General features: G+C 42.1%; 1 pseudogene; it reads right to left on the bottom strand.

Moving 5' to 3' along the window:
- Positions 1-1,427: 1,427 nt before the first annotated feature.
- On the bottom strand, positions 1,428-8,234 carry LOC119043625 (proteasome subunit beta type-1-like; annotated as a pseudogene).
- Between the last annotated feature and the right edge of the window lie 6,475 nt (positions 8,235-14,709).

Raw genomic sequence — 14,709 nt, 5'->3', positions numbered from 1 at the left:
GCCTGTAAGGTCTCTTTTGAGAAATCCACTGACAGTCGTATGGGAACTCCTTTGTAGGTGACTGTCCCCTTATCTCTTGCTGCTTCTAGGATTCTCTCCTTCATTTTAATCTTGGCTAATGTAATGATGATGTGCCTTGGTGTGTTCCTCTTTGGGTTCAACCTCTTTGGGACTCTCTGAGCATCCTGGATATCCTGGAAGTCTATGTCCTTTGCCAGTTTGGGGAAGTTCTCCTTTATTATTTGTTCAAATAAGTTTCCCACTTGTTGCTTTTCCTCTTCCCCTTCTGGTACTCCTATAATTCAGATGTTAGTGCGTTTAAACATGTCCTGGAGGTTCCTAAGCCTCTCCTCATTCTGTTGAATTCTTGTTTCTTCATTCTTTTCTGTTTGGTTGTTTCTTCCTTCCTTCTGGTCTACTCCATTGATTTGAATCCCAGTTTCCTTCTCATCACTCTTGTTACCCTGTGCATTTTGCTTCATTTCTTTTAGTGTAGCCTTCATTTTTTCATGTAATTTGACCAAATTCAACCAATTCTGTGAGCATCCCGATTATTAGTGTTTTGAACTGTGTGTCTGATAGGTTGGCTAACTCTTGGTTGCTTAGAAGTATTGGCTCTGGGGCTTTGATCTGTTCTTCCATTTGAGCCTTTTTTTTTTTTGGTCTGGTCACACCTCTTGTGTATTGAGGGGTGGAGCCTTTGGTGTTCATCAGGGCAGGGCAACCCAGTTGCTGGGTTGTGATGCTGTATGTGGGTGGCAGGGTCAGAGAGGGAACATTGTCCCTTGCTCTTCTCTCTCCGCTGCTGCTTTTCACAAGCAAATTGAGTCCTTCTGGTGCTGGTTCCCTGTATGGGTGGGCTTCTGTATCTTTTAGGACCCTGCGGGTCTCTCCAACAAACTCTCCTGTGAGTCTGGGAGTCTCTCCCAGCACCTCAACCCCCACAAGTGTTTTCAATCAATGCTTTTAGGCTTTATTTTCCGGTGCTGGGTCCTGGGTTGCATGGTCTGTCTCACTGCCCGTTTTCATCTGTTTTATTTGCACGCGAATGTGTGACTATAGTCAGCCAGCCACCTTGCATGCCTCCCTGGGTCTGCTTCCCTGGGTCTTCTCATTGCCAGCCTGTGCCCAGGATCTGTCAACTGCCACTTGTGTGCCCCGTTTGCCAGCCACCACTTTTTCCTGCCCCAACCCCTCTCCACTGGCTGCCGACTCCACCCCTCTTACCAGTCTGGATGAATGGTTGTCAGACTTCCATCCAGTTCAATTTTCTGTCAATTTTTCTGGTTGTTTTTTGTTTCTAAATTTTTGTCGTCCTTAATTTTGGTTGTGCAAGGAGGCACAGTGTGTCCACCTACACCTCCATCTTGGCCAGAAGTCAAGAAGTGCCTTTTTAAATAAAGCACATCAATGCAATAGCAGGAACATCAGTCCATCCTCAGGGGAACCAGCTCCTCCAGGATGCTGTCCATGGTCACCATGCAGATTTTGAGCATGCCCCAATGTGCATGTCCTTCTCAGCAGAAGAACTGAAGACACCTTTCCCCAGCCGCATGGCTCTATCCAAAGAGAGTGACACATGCCCCACATTATGCCTGTTCTTAAAACCAACCTGATTGTCAAGTATCAGCTGTAGCATGGCTCTCATTGACTACCTACTCTTGAAGGGGTCTCTCAGGTAGGACCCCAAGGTGTCAAATATATGCCTTCTTTCCCTACTGCATGGAGTCCCCGATGATGTTGTGAACACAGTACAGAAAGAAGCACCTTGAATAGAGCACTGTGGACAGCACTGCAGCTACTGCCTTATGATTGGAATGCTTGCACATCTTGAGTCTTGCTTCAATAATCTTCGTCAGGGTAAAGCAGTCTCCATGGAAACCACTGGATCCAGTGACTGTTTTATCTATTAATTTGTAATATTTGGGGCTATCCCAGGTGTGACTGGAAAACCCTTCATTTCAATCGAGTATCAGAAATAACAGTTGAAAAATCTCCAGCAATTGCCACTATAGTTAGTACCTGCATTGAAAGGGTAGAGCAAGAAGTGCAGCTGCACAGGCCTTCTCTCTGCAGTTCCACCACCACGTCTCCACTGCTGCCCAGGATGTGGCTGCACAGAACAATGTAGCAGGTGCTGTGCCCGTGTCTCTCCTATGACACATTATTAAAAAAATCAGGTTTATCTAATAAACAAAGAAGTGCAAGTTATGGCCACAGTGAATGATCATTTTTGCTTGTGAATTAGCAAAGATTTATTTCTATTATAAACTCCAAAATTGGCAATGTGGTAGAGAAATTGGCTCTTTCATCATCTTTTAGTAAAAACTGAAAATAAATTTTAAAAACTTTAAAAACTGGTATATAATAAGAAAATGACAACCAAGGTGCCAAAGATTTAGCCACAAAAAAATTTACTTCAGCTAAAAATTATAAACAACCTGAATGCTAAACAAATGAGGATTGACTAATTTAACTGTTGTATAATAAATTAAGATATTAGACAACTATTACAAGTGACATTTCAGAAAATAATTACGAAAAGGGAAATATTCTTGTGATGTACTGATATATAAAATGTCAGTTTACAGATATGTATTTATTGCATGAACTCATGTGGAAATATAAAGATACATGACATTTGCATTTGAAAATGCTTATGCACATAGGTGTTATGGGTAATTTTTCTTCTTTTTTTCTCCTTTACTCTCCCCCTTTTGCTTATTGTAACATTTAGGAACTAGCAACAATTAGGACATATAAAAATTGGCCATAATGTCCTCAGAAAATATTTTCATTAGTATTCTAGGCTTTTTATTGTTATTGTTATACAAGTGTTTTATTTGTTTTTGATTTTTTATGAATTGCCATTCATTTCCTTTATTCCCCTCCACTCCCCCCCCCCCGCGCCCCCCCCCCCCCCCCTTCCCCCTTTAGTTCATGAACATGTGTCTCAAATTCTTTAGATTCTGTATTTCCCCTACTATTCTTACCCTCCCCCCTATCTATTTTCTATCTACTGTCTATACTACTTATTTTCTGAACCTTCTCCCCCCTTCCCCTCCTCCCACTCCCCTGTTGCTAACCCTCCATGAGATCTTCATTTCTATGGTTCTGCTCCTGATCTAGCTATCCTCGTAGTTTGCTTTTGTTTTAGGTGTGGTTCTTAATAACTGTGAGTTTGCTGTCCTTTCACTGTTCATCTTTTTTATCTTCTTTTTCTTAGGTAAGTCCCTTGAACATTTCATATAGTAAGGACTTGGTGATGATGAACTCCTTGAATTTGGTCTTATCTGAGAAGCACTTTATCTGTCCTTCCATTCTAAATGAAAGTTTTGCTGGGTAGAGCAATCTTGGTTGTAGATCTTTGGTTTTCATGACTTGGAATACCTCTGTCCAGCCCCTTCTTGCCTGTAAGGTCTCTCTTGAGAAATCAGCTGACAGTCTGATGGGAACTCCTTTGTAGGTGACTGTCCCCTTAGCTCTTGCTGCTTCTAGGATTCTCTCCTTCATTTGAATCTTGGCTAATGTAATGATGATGTGCCTTGGTGTGTTCCTTCTTGAGTCCAACTTCTTTGGGACTCTCTGAGCTTCCTGGATTTCTCGGAAGTCTATTTCCTTTGCCATCTTGGGGAAATTCTCCTTTATTATTTGTTCAAATAATTTTTCAACTGGTGGTTGTGCCTTTCCCCCTTCTGGTACCCCTATAATTCGGATGTTGGAACGTTTAAAGATGTCCTGGAGGTTCCTAAGCTTCTCCTCATTTTTCTGAATTCTTATTCCTTTCTGTTTGATCATTTTTTTTCTTCCGTCTGGTCCTCTCCCTTGATTTGAGTCCCAATTTTCTTTCCATTACTATTGGTATCTTTTGTATCAGCATTCATTTCAATTAATTTAGCTTCCATATGTTTCTCTAATTTGTGACTAAAATCCACCAGTTCTGTAAGGATCTTTATAACCAGTGTTTTGAACTGTGCATCTGAAAGACTGGCTATTTCTTCATCACTTAGGTCTATCGGTTCTGGGGCTCTGAGTTATCCTAGAGCCATTTTTTGGTCTATTCGTGCTGTTAAGTGAGCGGAGCGAAGCCTTAGTTGTTTACCAGGACGGGGCGACCCAGGTCGCTGGTTTGTGACGCTGTGTGTGGGGGCGGGGTCAGAGAGGGAGCAACGGCGTTCCTCTCCGCTAGCCCAGCGCATCCAGTCACTCAAAGTCTCGGGCTTGCTTATCCGATCCTAATTTTGCGAGCCTGCTGCACCGCTCGGGTTTCCCTTCTCACTGGTTTCTCCGCACGTAAATGCGCGCGACCGACCGACCCACCGCACCTCTTCCCTGTGCGCTCCGGCAGCCAGCTCGCTGGCGATCAGCGCCCTCGGTTGCCTGCGCGCACCGCGCACCGCCCCGGGAATTTTTTCTTGCTAACCTGCTCCGCTGCTGGCCTCGCTCCTCGTACCGGTCCAGCCGAGTATCTAGTTGTCCTTTGGACTCCGTATTGTCGATTTTCCATGTGGCTTGGTTGTGACTGCTGTTAAAAATAGTTGTTCTTAGATTTGGTTGTGCACAGAGGTGAGGTGGATCCTCCACCTACTTCTCAATCTTGGCGGAAGTCTGTTTTTGATTTTTAAAGAGTTTGTCTCAGAGTAGTATGAGGTTCATAGCAAAATTAAGAGAAATGTTTATAATACCTAGTAAGTGTCTCCCCATTTAAAACATACATGCACACATATATAACCTTATGTTTATTTGTTTATGAATGAGAATTCTATCAACAGGCTCTTTTTGATGTCTCTTAAGCCATAATTTAGTTTACATAATCATTATGACATGTTATTGCATTTATCCATAGACTTTTTGGATGTTTTATGTCATGTTCATTAATTTTTTCAGTATGCTTTTATGTTTATGATCTTTCGTTTCTTTTACAACCCAGGTTTATAAAGTGTCTTCTTTTATTGATTTTTCCCTCAGGCCAAACAGTTAACTTCTAGTGGCCCTGAGACCAGAATATAGACCTTCTGACACCAGGTTCTTTGCCATGAGCATCAGTCCTTCTGTGACTAAAGTCCAAACACTGGATGAAAGGAAACATGCAGCAGAATACAAAAGGGTTATTTTGTGCTGCATTTAGAAGGATCATCTGTACTCAAGAAACACTACTAATTGCCTATCTAGTGTTAATTAGTTTATTTATGTCTAGTCTATGACTAAACATTATTCAGCACATGCTGATTAATTCCAATATGAATCTGATAATATTACTATTGGATAAAATTCATACTTTAACCATATCTCCATAAGCAGTCTCCTACTATGAATACCCAGAGACTATCAGTAGTTATTTTTTAAATTGTGATTTATAGGATTGCAATTCATGAATTGCCAAAAATGCATAGAATAATTGTTATATAGAAAATTATATTAGGCCCATTATATGCCAGTTAATTGAACTTCTATTCAGAATCCTGCACGGAACAGACTCAATTCTTCATATGTTCACAGATTTAACCAGAGAATTCACCTTTTTATATGAAGAGTATCATTTTCTTTGTTTATTCAATGTGCTGCCTTATTCACTTTTTTAATAAAAATTGCTTGCAAGGTTTTAAAATAATTGAATCTATTTGTTTTATTTTCCTTGATGTATTAATTATTTGGCATAGTGCTTTAGAAAATATATGACCTAGAAAGCAGCCTAATCTTGTCACAGCTGCAACCTTACTGAGGCAGAAAATTTGACATTTATATAAAATGAAACCATGTCTAATGCTTTGTTCACCCTTCTAGAGTTGCCTTTGTTTAATCACCATGTTTAACTCCTCCAAAAAGGACCTGCTTTGGAGAATGAGTGGATAGAATTGAGGGGGTGCTGATGATATGTGTGTAAAACAGCAATATAAAAGGAAATTGATTTCCCCCCTCAAGCTGCGATCTGTGGAGTTGCCTGCCTGTCACTAAGAGCTGTAGGAGTCAGTCTTGGATTTGTGAATTACTACCCTGACCCTCCCAGACAGGATTGCCCTACTCCACGTATCCATGGTGCGCAGCTGCCCTATCCCAGCCCATGGTTGTTATTGCTCATTGTGTCTTCTGGGTTCTCTGTTAGACTTTTGGGGCCAGAGATAATGTCCGCCTTGCTTCTCACTGCTGTGGTGCACCTAGCACAGCGCTAGTGGGGGTGGAGTCAGGGGCGCTTAGTAAATGGTTGCTCAATGAAAGAATGAGTGCAGTTTGAAACTTGGAATAATTTCCAACTTCCTCTGTAATTCTCATTTTTAGACAGCTTTATTGAGGTAAAACTGATATACAGAAGACTGCATATTTACTGTATACAATTTTATGAGTTTGGACATGTGGATGCACCCATGAAACCCTCACCACCATCAGGTTAATAAACATCCATCACCTCTGAGAACTTCCTTGTGCCCCCACTTTTTGTAGTAAGTACACCGCAGAAGACGTAGAGCCAAACGTTAGTGTTTTACCCTGTGCTGTTACATCTTCCCAAACTACTTGTATTGTCACTTCCTCCTGTCTATCTTCCATCCCTCTTATAAATGTTAGACAAAGTAAATTATTCTTGAAATGAATAGAATGAATGAGGGAAAGCAAAAGAATACAGGAAAAACATTGACTGGGGCCAGCTGCCTCTTATTCCCCCCAAATAACTGGCATGAACCCTGATATTCATATTCCCATCATTTATCTGGCAACACTTACACTGAATGATAGTTTAGAGAAAGAGGGAGGTGGGAACTGAGCATTCACAGCACTGTCATGATGTTTGTTTATCTTAAAAATAATTCTGACCCGTTTATGGAAACCAAGCCCTAAACAAACTGCCTGTGTCATCTTACTCTTCTCAACATAGTGGGTGCTCCACACTAGGGCAAGAAGTTCTCTCTCTCCTGGGAGGGGAGGCATGGAAGCCACAGGGTCAGGGACCCTGGAAGATAGTCTTCCCCTTGGCAAGGCTGGTGACTCTGAAGACCAGGGGGCTGAGCCTGGAAGAAAGGGGCTAGCTCACAGGGGCAGGGCCCAGAGCAGAGCCTTTGGTTCTAATAAGCAACACTCGCAGCAGTTACACAAGCATAGTGTGTATGCATTTGCGTATGTGTGTCCTTCTGAGTGCACACCAGCCATTTCCTCCCTGGGAATAGAGGTCCAAGTAGTGGGGGTGGGAGGAGTTGCCTTTTACTGACAGTTTCAGTTAAGGATTCATCATTCACTCTCCCAGCAGAGAGCTGAAAAGGAGGCAAAACCATCAGACAAGGGGTACTCCACTCTTAATTTATACATTCCATTTACTGGTAAACATAGGGTATGTATAGTTGCTTTAAGAGTACGGGTGGAGCCCTGGCTGGTGTGGCTCAGTGGATTGAGTGCTGGCCTATGAACCAAAATGTTGCTGGTTTGATTCCCAGTCAAGGCATTTGCCTGGGTTGTAGGCCACATCCTCAGTTGAGGGCATGTGAGAGACAACCCATTTATGGATGTTTCTTTCTCTCACCTTCTCCTTCCTTTACCCTCTCTATAAAAATAAATAACATCTTAAAAAAAGAAATATATCCAGAATATGGAAGTTATATATAATACAGTAAGAATTATTTTACAAATTGTTAGGAGAAAGAATGAACTATTCAGGATTTCAGGGTAACAAGGGATTAGCCACTTTTACAAAATTAAAGTTATGCCCTTAATTTATCCTAATTATTTCAGACATAGATTTGCTCTGTGGAACAGAAATCTAGAAAACCCAGTGACAAATAGCTGTTACAGTCATCCCTCACTATGTAGTGATTCTCTTATCGTGAGTTTTAAAAAATCCGCAATACAGTGAAGCCACAATAAGTGAACCGTGACATGGTGAGGGACAACTGTATACTTCACTGGTGAGTACCCATATAGAATTTTATATGTTGTCAAAATTTTGTAGGTTTAAGAGTGTAGAAAGTGTTTAAGAGCACATGAAGTGTTTATAAAAGTGTGGGAAAGATTTATAAGAGTGCAGGAAGGGTATATAAAGCCTTAATATATATATAAATAATAAAATAAATGTAATGTTGCTACTTTGTAGATTTTCATCTATCGCAGGGGTCTCTGGAATGTAACTCCCACAATAGGTGAGGGATCATGGTACTCTTGCATTTCACAGTCCGAGGGAGGAAGTCCAGGCATGGGTCGGTCGCCCTAACACACTGGTTGTCCACATTCCTTTCATCTGGTTGTTCCACCATCCCTAAGGAGTGGTACTTTTGAATGTTCCAAGATGTTACACAAACATGTCGTAGGCAGCAAGGTAGGTGACAAAGAGAGGAAAGGGGTTCTTTCTTTAGGAACAAAACCAGAAATTGCATAAGTCTCTTCCTCTCACATTTCACTGGGCAGATCATAGCTGTGAGAGAGACTGAGAAATGGATCTTTATTCTGAGTGGTCAAACATATTGCCCCAAATTAGGTCCATTACTTCTATTTTAGAGAAAGTAGTCATGAGTATTGGAGAATACCTCTGCCACACACATTATAAGCCGAAATAAATTTCAGATAAATTAAACTTTTAGATGCAAAAAAAAATAAAGCCATAAATTATTAGCAAGTTTATGCAAAAATGTGGAAAATAAACCTCTCGAATATCAATATTAAAAGTATTATTCTAATCAAGCCTATTCACCTAGGACTTCAACTTTTAATTATTTATCCTGAGGAAGGAAGAAAAAATGTGTGCAAACATTTAAGTGCAATAGGTTTCACATTATTGTGCATGTTAATAAGAGTTGAGAAGAATGGGAGATTGCTAAATATTCAACAATACAAGATAGGTAATTTTTTATATTTATGTTTTTATGTTGAGTTGATTCAACTCTACAATAGAATACTACACAGTCATTAAATATTTTGTTGCAAAGAATATTCAGCCCTGACCAGTGTGGCTCAGTTAGTTGGGCATTGTTCTGCGGAAAGGTCACTGGTTCAATTCCTGGACAGGGCACATGCCGGGCTTGCAGTTTTGGTCCCCAGCTGGGGCATGTTTGAGGAGCAACTGATTGATGTTTCTCACTTACATTGATGTTTCTGTCCCTCTCTCCCTCCCTGTCCTCTCTCAATAAAATAAAATAAAATAAAATAAAATAAAATAAAATAAAATAAAATAAAATAAAATAAAATAAAATAAAATAAATAAAATAAAATAAAGAATATTTGATGTAATAGAAATATTCAACATGTATTTTTGAGTGAAAAAATTACAAAGGTGCACGTACAGTATAATCCCAATTTTCTAGGGAAGAGTGAGAAATGGATTGCGTGTGGTAGACGAGGCCACAAAGCTAGGCTAGCATCGACTACAAAGTGATATTAGCGAACTTGAACTTTTTCTTTTGAGTGGTCAAGAGACAGAGAAGGCACCCATTGGAGGAGGTGAGATGATTAGATTTGGCTGCTGAAATAGGCAGGGGTGTTTTCCCATCCCTCACCTCCTCAGCCATGCCTCTCGCCTCCTGCATCACTACCTCCAGCAGATGGCCAGGAGCACCCTGGGCTTCTTAGCTCCCCTTTATGTGCAGAAAAGTCTCACTCTTAGATTGGACATTGCACCCATGGTCCCCTAAAATTCATATATTGAAACCTAATTCCTGCTTTGTGATCACATTACAAAGGTGGGGCCTTTGGGAGGTGGTGAGGTCATGAGGGTGAAGCCCACATAATGAGGTTAGTGCCCTTTTTGAAGTCCCCAGAGATCTCCCTTATACCTTCTGCCATTTGATGACATGGCAAGGAACTGACTACCTGTGAACCAAGAAGCAGGTCCTCCTCACAAGACGATAAACTTTCATCTCAAACTTCTACCCTCCAGAACTGTGAGAACTAAATTTCTGTTTATAAGCTGCCCAGTCTATGGTAATTTGTGATAGCAGCCCCAGCAGACTGAGACACGCTTTGTTGTTTAAGTGTGTTGGTTTTCACTAGACATCTGCACTTGTGATATTATTCATCTCCCTGACTCTCATAGAAAACTTTTTCACTTTATGGTTACACATATACTTTTGCATAAGTTCATTAACGTGGTTATAGCAAATAAGCTTTTAAGTGCATTTTAATAAATTTGATTCCTTTCATCTTTTTTTAATGCATAGATAAACATAGTGTCACAACCACAACCATACGTAAACACATATGTAGGCTCTGTGTCATTATTTGTTTTACAGAATATGGTATCATACTATACACATTTTACTGAATGTGCATTTCTTCCCCATAAATAACTGGGAATATCACCAAGTTAATTGGTATAATTCCAAGGCATTTTTCCCCAAACTATATACCTATGGTCTCTGTAATATGATTTCAGTCATTTTCACTGATGGATGACTTTGTTTTCAGGTTTTCATCATGAAAATGCAACACACATTAAAAAGCAAATAGGGATATTTGCTTCTCTGGGATCCCCCCACAAGAAAGGTCGCTGGGTCAAAAGATGTGTAATTGTAACTGTAGTAGGAAGGGGCCGGGTTGCTTCTCAGTGGCACAGGAGGGAGCAGCTACTGTCCAGATCTTACCAATAACAAATATTGTAGCTCTGTTTGACATTGTTGCCGTAAGCCTGCTGGGTATAAAATAGCTTGTCATTTTTAAGTTTTTATTTCTCTGCTAGTGAATTTCAGCCTTTCTCATGATGTTCTTGTCTGTTTGACTTGCATTTCTGTGGGTTATTATTTATATCTTGCTTTCTAAATGTTTGTCGCTTCATAACCCTTTTTGATGCAGACCGAGCCAACTGGCCATTCAGATTCTCCCTGGCATCTGTGACACAATGTTCCTGAGCACTATTAGACTTGTCATTTAAAACCTGAACTGATCCTCTGTACAGGTCTCTCTGCTGAGAGACTGGATTCACTACTGAGGCTGGGTAAGCCCCAGGAGGGAGGAGCTGGGAAACTCACTCACATCCCTCTTCTACACAAAATGGATGAACAGAACACAGATTTCCAGCCCCTAAAAAGTCTGAATGAATTAGGTGCCTTATCAAGACATGCAGGGATAAAGTCTCTTGAGCTGTGTCAAATACCGCCCTTGACACATGAACCAGCCACAAATAAAGCATTCCTGGGGCACAGCAGGATTTCAGTGACACATGTGACTGCAGGCAGTTTCAAAGGACACTCTGAGAGGATGGTGTGTCTCTCTCAGTGATCAGATCAGGATCTGTGTTCACCATTCTAATGTGTTGCTGCCAGCTGCCTGCAGCCGATGTTAGAGAGTCAATAAGAAATGCAGCCAACTGTTGGGGAGATGTGGGTCATCGCACCATCATGCTGAGAAGCCACTGAGACTGGCCCTTTCCCTGGGGCCCTTTCATAATTAAAATGATGTGGATTGCTGATCTCTTTGTCACTGCAGTGAAAGAAAAATCAAAAGATGCCAGCCTTGTTTTTATGACTGACATTATCCAGCGTTCTAAGGAGAGGTTGCCAGAGGATAAACACCTGCTAGGAATCCTTGCTTCCAGCCCCCACCTGAAGTTCTCCACCTGCTCACTGTACCCTTGTCCAGCATTAGCTGGGAGCACAAGCTCTCTAACTAGTTCAGACATGTTTGCTCCAAAATAATAATAATAAAATAGAGAGACATCTCTGCTTCCTTTTCAAAGCAGTAATCTCTTCAATATCAAAATAATTATTTAACCAGAGATGTTAAAGTGGACCCTGTACATCTGGCAGGTCCCCAAGTCAAATGAAGAGAGGGAGACTTGCCCAGTCACATTGGTCAATGTCAAGATCAAGACCCTAGAATGTCTACCCCCGACAACAACATAAGTGTTAGACTGTTTAGGGATGATTTTCAGGGAACCTGTGAGAACTGTAAAATTGCATGAATTTTTCATTTCTTCTTTTTCTTCTTCTCCTCCCCCTCTTTCCCCTCCTCCTCCTCTTTCTTCTTCTTTTTCTTTTTGTGGGAAAGAGCCCATAGTTTTCATTAGATTCCCCAGTGGGCCCCAGGATGAAAATGAGTTAAGAGTTACTATTCCAGTTGCTGGGAGGGGATTTTCCCTCAGGTAGGGACAAGTCAGAAACCTCAGCCATATTCAGTGGGACCCATAGAGCAGGATAGAACTTTTGGTGGAGAGGAAAAGGAGACTATATTGCTCTTTCAACTTTTGACTTTATTCTTGATGTGCTCTTTTTTCTCATGAGGGGAGTGTGATCAAACAGAGCTCTGGGTGCCCTATTTAGGACTCTCCTTCCATCTTTGATGCCGAGGGACCCCAGGTGAGGCCCAGGGGATGGATGACAGGAGGGGTGGACTCAGCAGGCTCAGTGCCAGGCCTCTCCTGTTCTCACTGATCCTTTGCTTCATGAGGAAGAGTCAGAGGGCCAGCTGGACCAGGTGGGACCAAAAGACAGAAGGCTACCTGCTGGGCTTTGACTCAAAAGAGTAGCAGGAACTGAGAATTTCATGCTCTTCTATCCAAGTCTGCAGCTAGAGACCAGCCCTGAGCTTCCCAAGGGAGACTAACTAGTGACAAGGAGGCCCAGCTCAGGACTTAGTGGCTCCATAGGGACAGAGAACATGGGGACTGGCCACATTCCATGTGACTGACATGTTTCCTATCAATGGCCCATGATACCTCAGTGCCTTCAGGGCCTGCCTAGCAGACAGGGGTTGTGTGGAAGCAAAGCAGCTTCATTTTCATAGCAGTGCCTGCCAGAAAAATTGGATTTGCTGTCTGACATACATTGACCAAAACACATTTATTTATGCACAGATATGTGAGTGTGTGTGCTCTGTGGTAACCAGAAATGACCTTGAACCACCACTCCTTTAAGCAATCCCCCTGCTGGTGTTCTCCAATAACAGAAACATTGAAGACCCATGGACCACTCTTCTTTCCCCTCTCATCATGTCTAGACTCACGTTCACAGATCCAACATGTCCGAGAACACTGGGGTCCCACATTCCAGTAAGCAGCAGACACATGTGCTGCTGCTGCTCTTGCACAGCAGAACCCAGCTTTCCAAGCTACTGAACATGTCTTAAACAGTTACTCATTTACTCTGTAAGCATTTTTTGAGGGCATGCCTTGTGAGTCCCTGTTCCAAGAGATGGAGACGCAAAAACCAAATATTGCTGCCTTTCCTGGGTCTTGTGTTTTGGTGGAAGTAAGTAAGCAAACAAACAAACAAACAAACAAACAAACAAGAACAGTTATCTGAGACAGGGATAATGGCTATGGGAAACAAATTAAGAGGGAGGGATGGAGATGTCAGAAGTAGGAGGTAGTTGCGTGCACGTGGTTTCAGATGGACAAGGCCTCACTGAAAGGGACATGTTTGAGCAGAGGAGGAAGGAATGGCCCGTGCAAAGGCCCTGAGGCAGGAGCATACTTGGAGGTTAGCACAGCTGCTGCAGAGGGACTAGAAGATCAGAGAGGTGACAGCAGCCACAGTCTGACACACAGAAAGGGAATCTGACTCTGATACATTTTTTAATCATTTTTTTCTAAATGTTGGACAAAATTGCTTCCCGCCCCCCAAATTTAAACATGACAGAATTTCTGGACAAAAGTTTCAATGATGATTTTTTCATACTCTCTTTTTGTTTCTTCTAATCCTTCGCTCCTCAGGCCTTCTTTAGCTCTCTAGTTACCCACTCTCTTATTACCTAATAACTTAAGATTTTAACCTTCAAACGCAAAATCCAACGGAGATCCAGAGACAGCTGATGTCAGTAAAGCAGACTCATAAGGCCTGTGCTGGGAGACAAGGACTAGTGCCTGGCCCTAGGACAAGTGTGGGCCCTGGCCTCATGTACAGCACAGCCAGGTTCCTGTCTCTGGCAACCTGAAAAGAACCTGTTAGCTTTTGTTCACTGCCTGCTGTCACTGGCCATTACTGCACCTACTGCTGCTGCCTAGACCTGATAGCCACAAGCAAATAGGATGTTGGCCCCAGTTAAAAGTCCTGGTAGAATTTCAAGCTATGGTAGAATTTCACTGAGGTCTATAAGCCCACCATCCTCCAAACATGCCTCCTTTGTGTCCTTGTAAACCTCAGTCACTGACCTAACATGGCCATCCCCAGTGACAGTGACCAGGTTGAGACACTAGGTCATCATTAGATGGTGATGGCTGTTCCTTCTGATGACAGTTGGAAACTAGTCACTCCTTTCCTCTCCCCTGCTCTTAGACTTGTCCATCTGGTCTTTGCCACCCTGGCCTCTAGCTGTCTTGCCCAAACCTTTCTCTTCAGAGTAGTGAGATCATCTTTCTAGAGGGCATATCTGAGCATATCATGTTTCTGGATATCTTAGAATAAAGTCCAAAATTCTTCAGGTGACTAGCAAGGGCTCTGTGTGGTTTTTCTCCCTCACCTGCTTTCCTAGGTTTTTATGACTCACCTGTCTCCCTTGTATCCTAAGCCCCAGATTTTCTGCCTTTTTAGTCCTCAAATGTCCCATCCCACTCTTACCATGTCCTCAGCATGAGATACCCTCCTTTGTGCCCTCCTTGCCTCTGTAATGCCCACTCACCTGCGTGGTCCTGGCAGGTGTGGATCTGTTACAGAACAGACCCGGGGCGGGATAAACAATATACTATTACCAAAAGGACCCCCCATTTTCTCTAGGGGTTCTCCCCCATACTAGGTTTGCTTTGCCCTCCTCCAGAAGAAAGATGTCTCTCAATGCCAGAGATTTGTGAAAATGAAAGGAGTTATT

Source organism: Artibeus jamaicensis, unplaced genomic scaffold (genome assembly GCF_021234435.1).
Source record: "Artibeus jamaicensis isolate MK-2021 breed Jamaican fruit bat unplaced genomic scaffold, CSHL_Jam_final contig_3155, whole genome shotgun sequence".
Lineage (NCBI taxonomy): Eukaryota > Metazoa > Chordata > Mammalia > Chiroptera > Phyllostomidae > Artibeus > Artibeus jamaicensis.
This window is presented reverse-complemented; position numbering and strand designations above follow the sequence as displayed.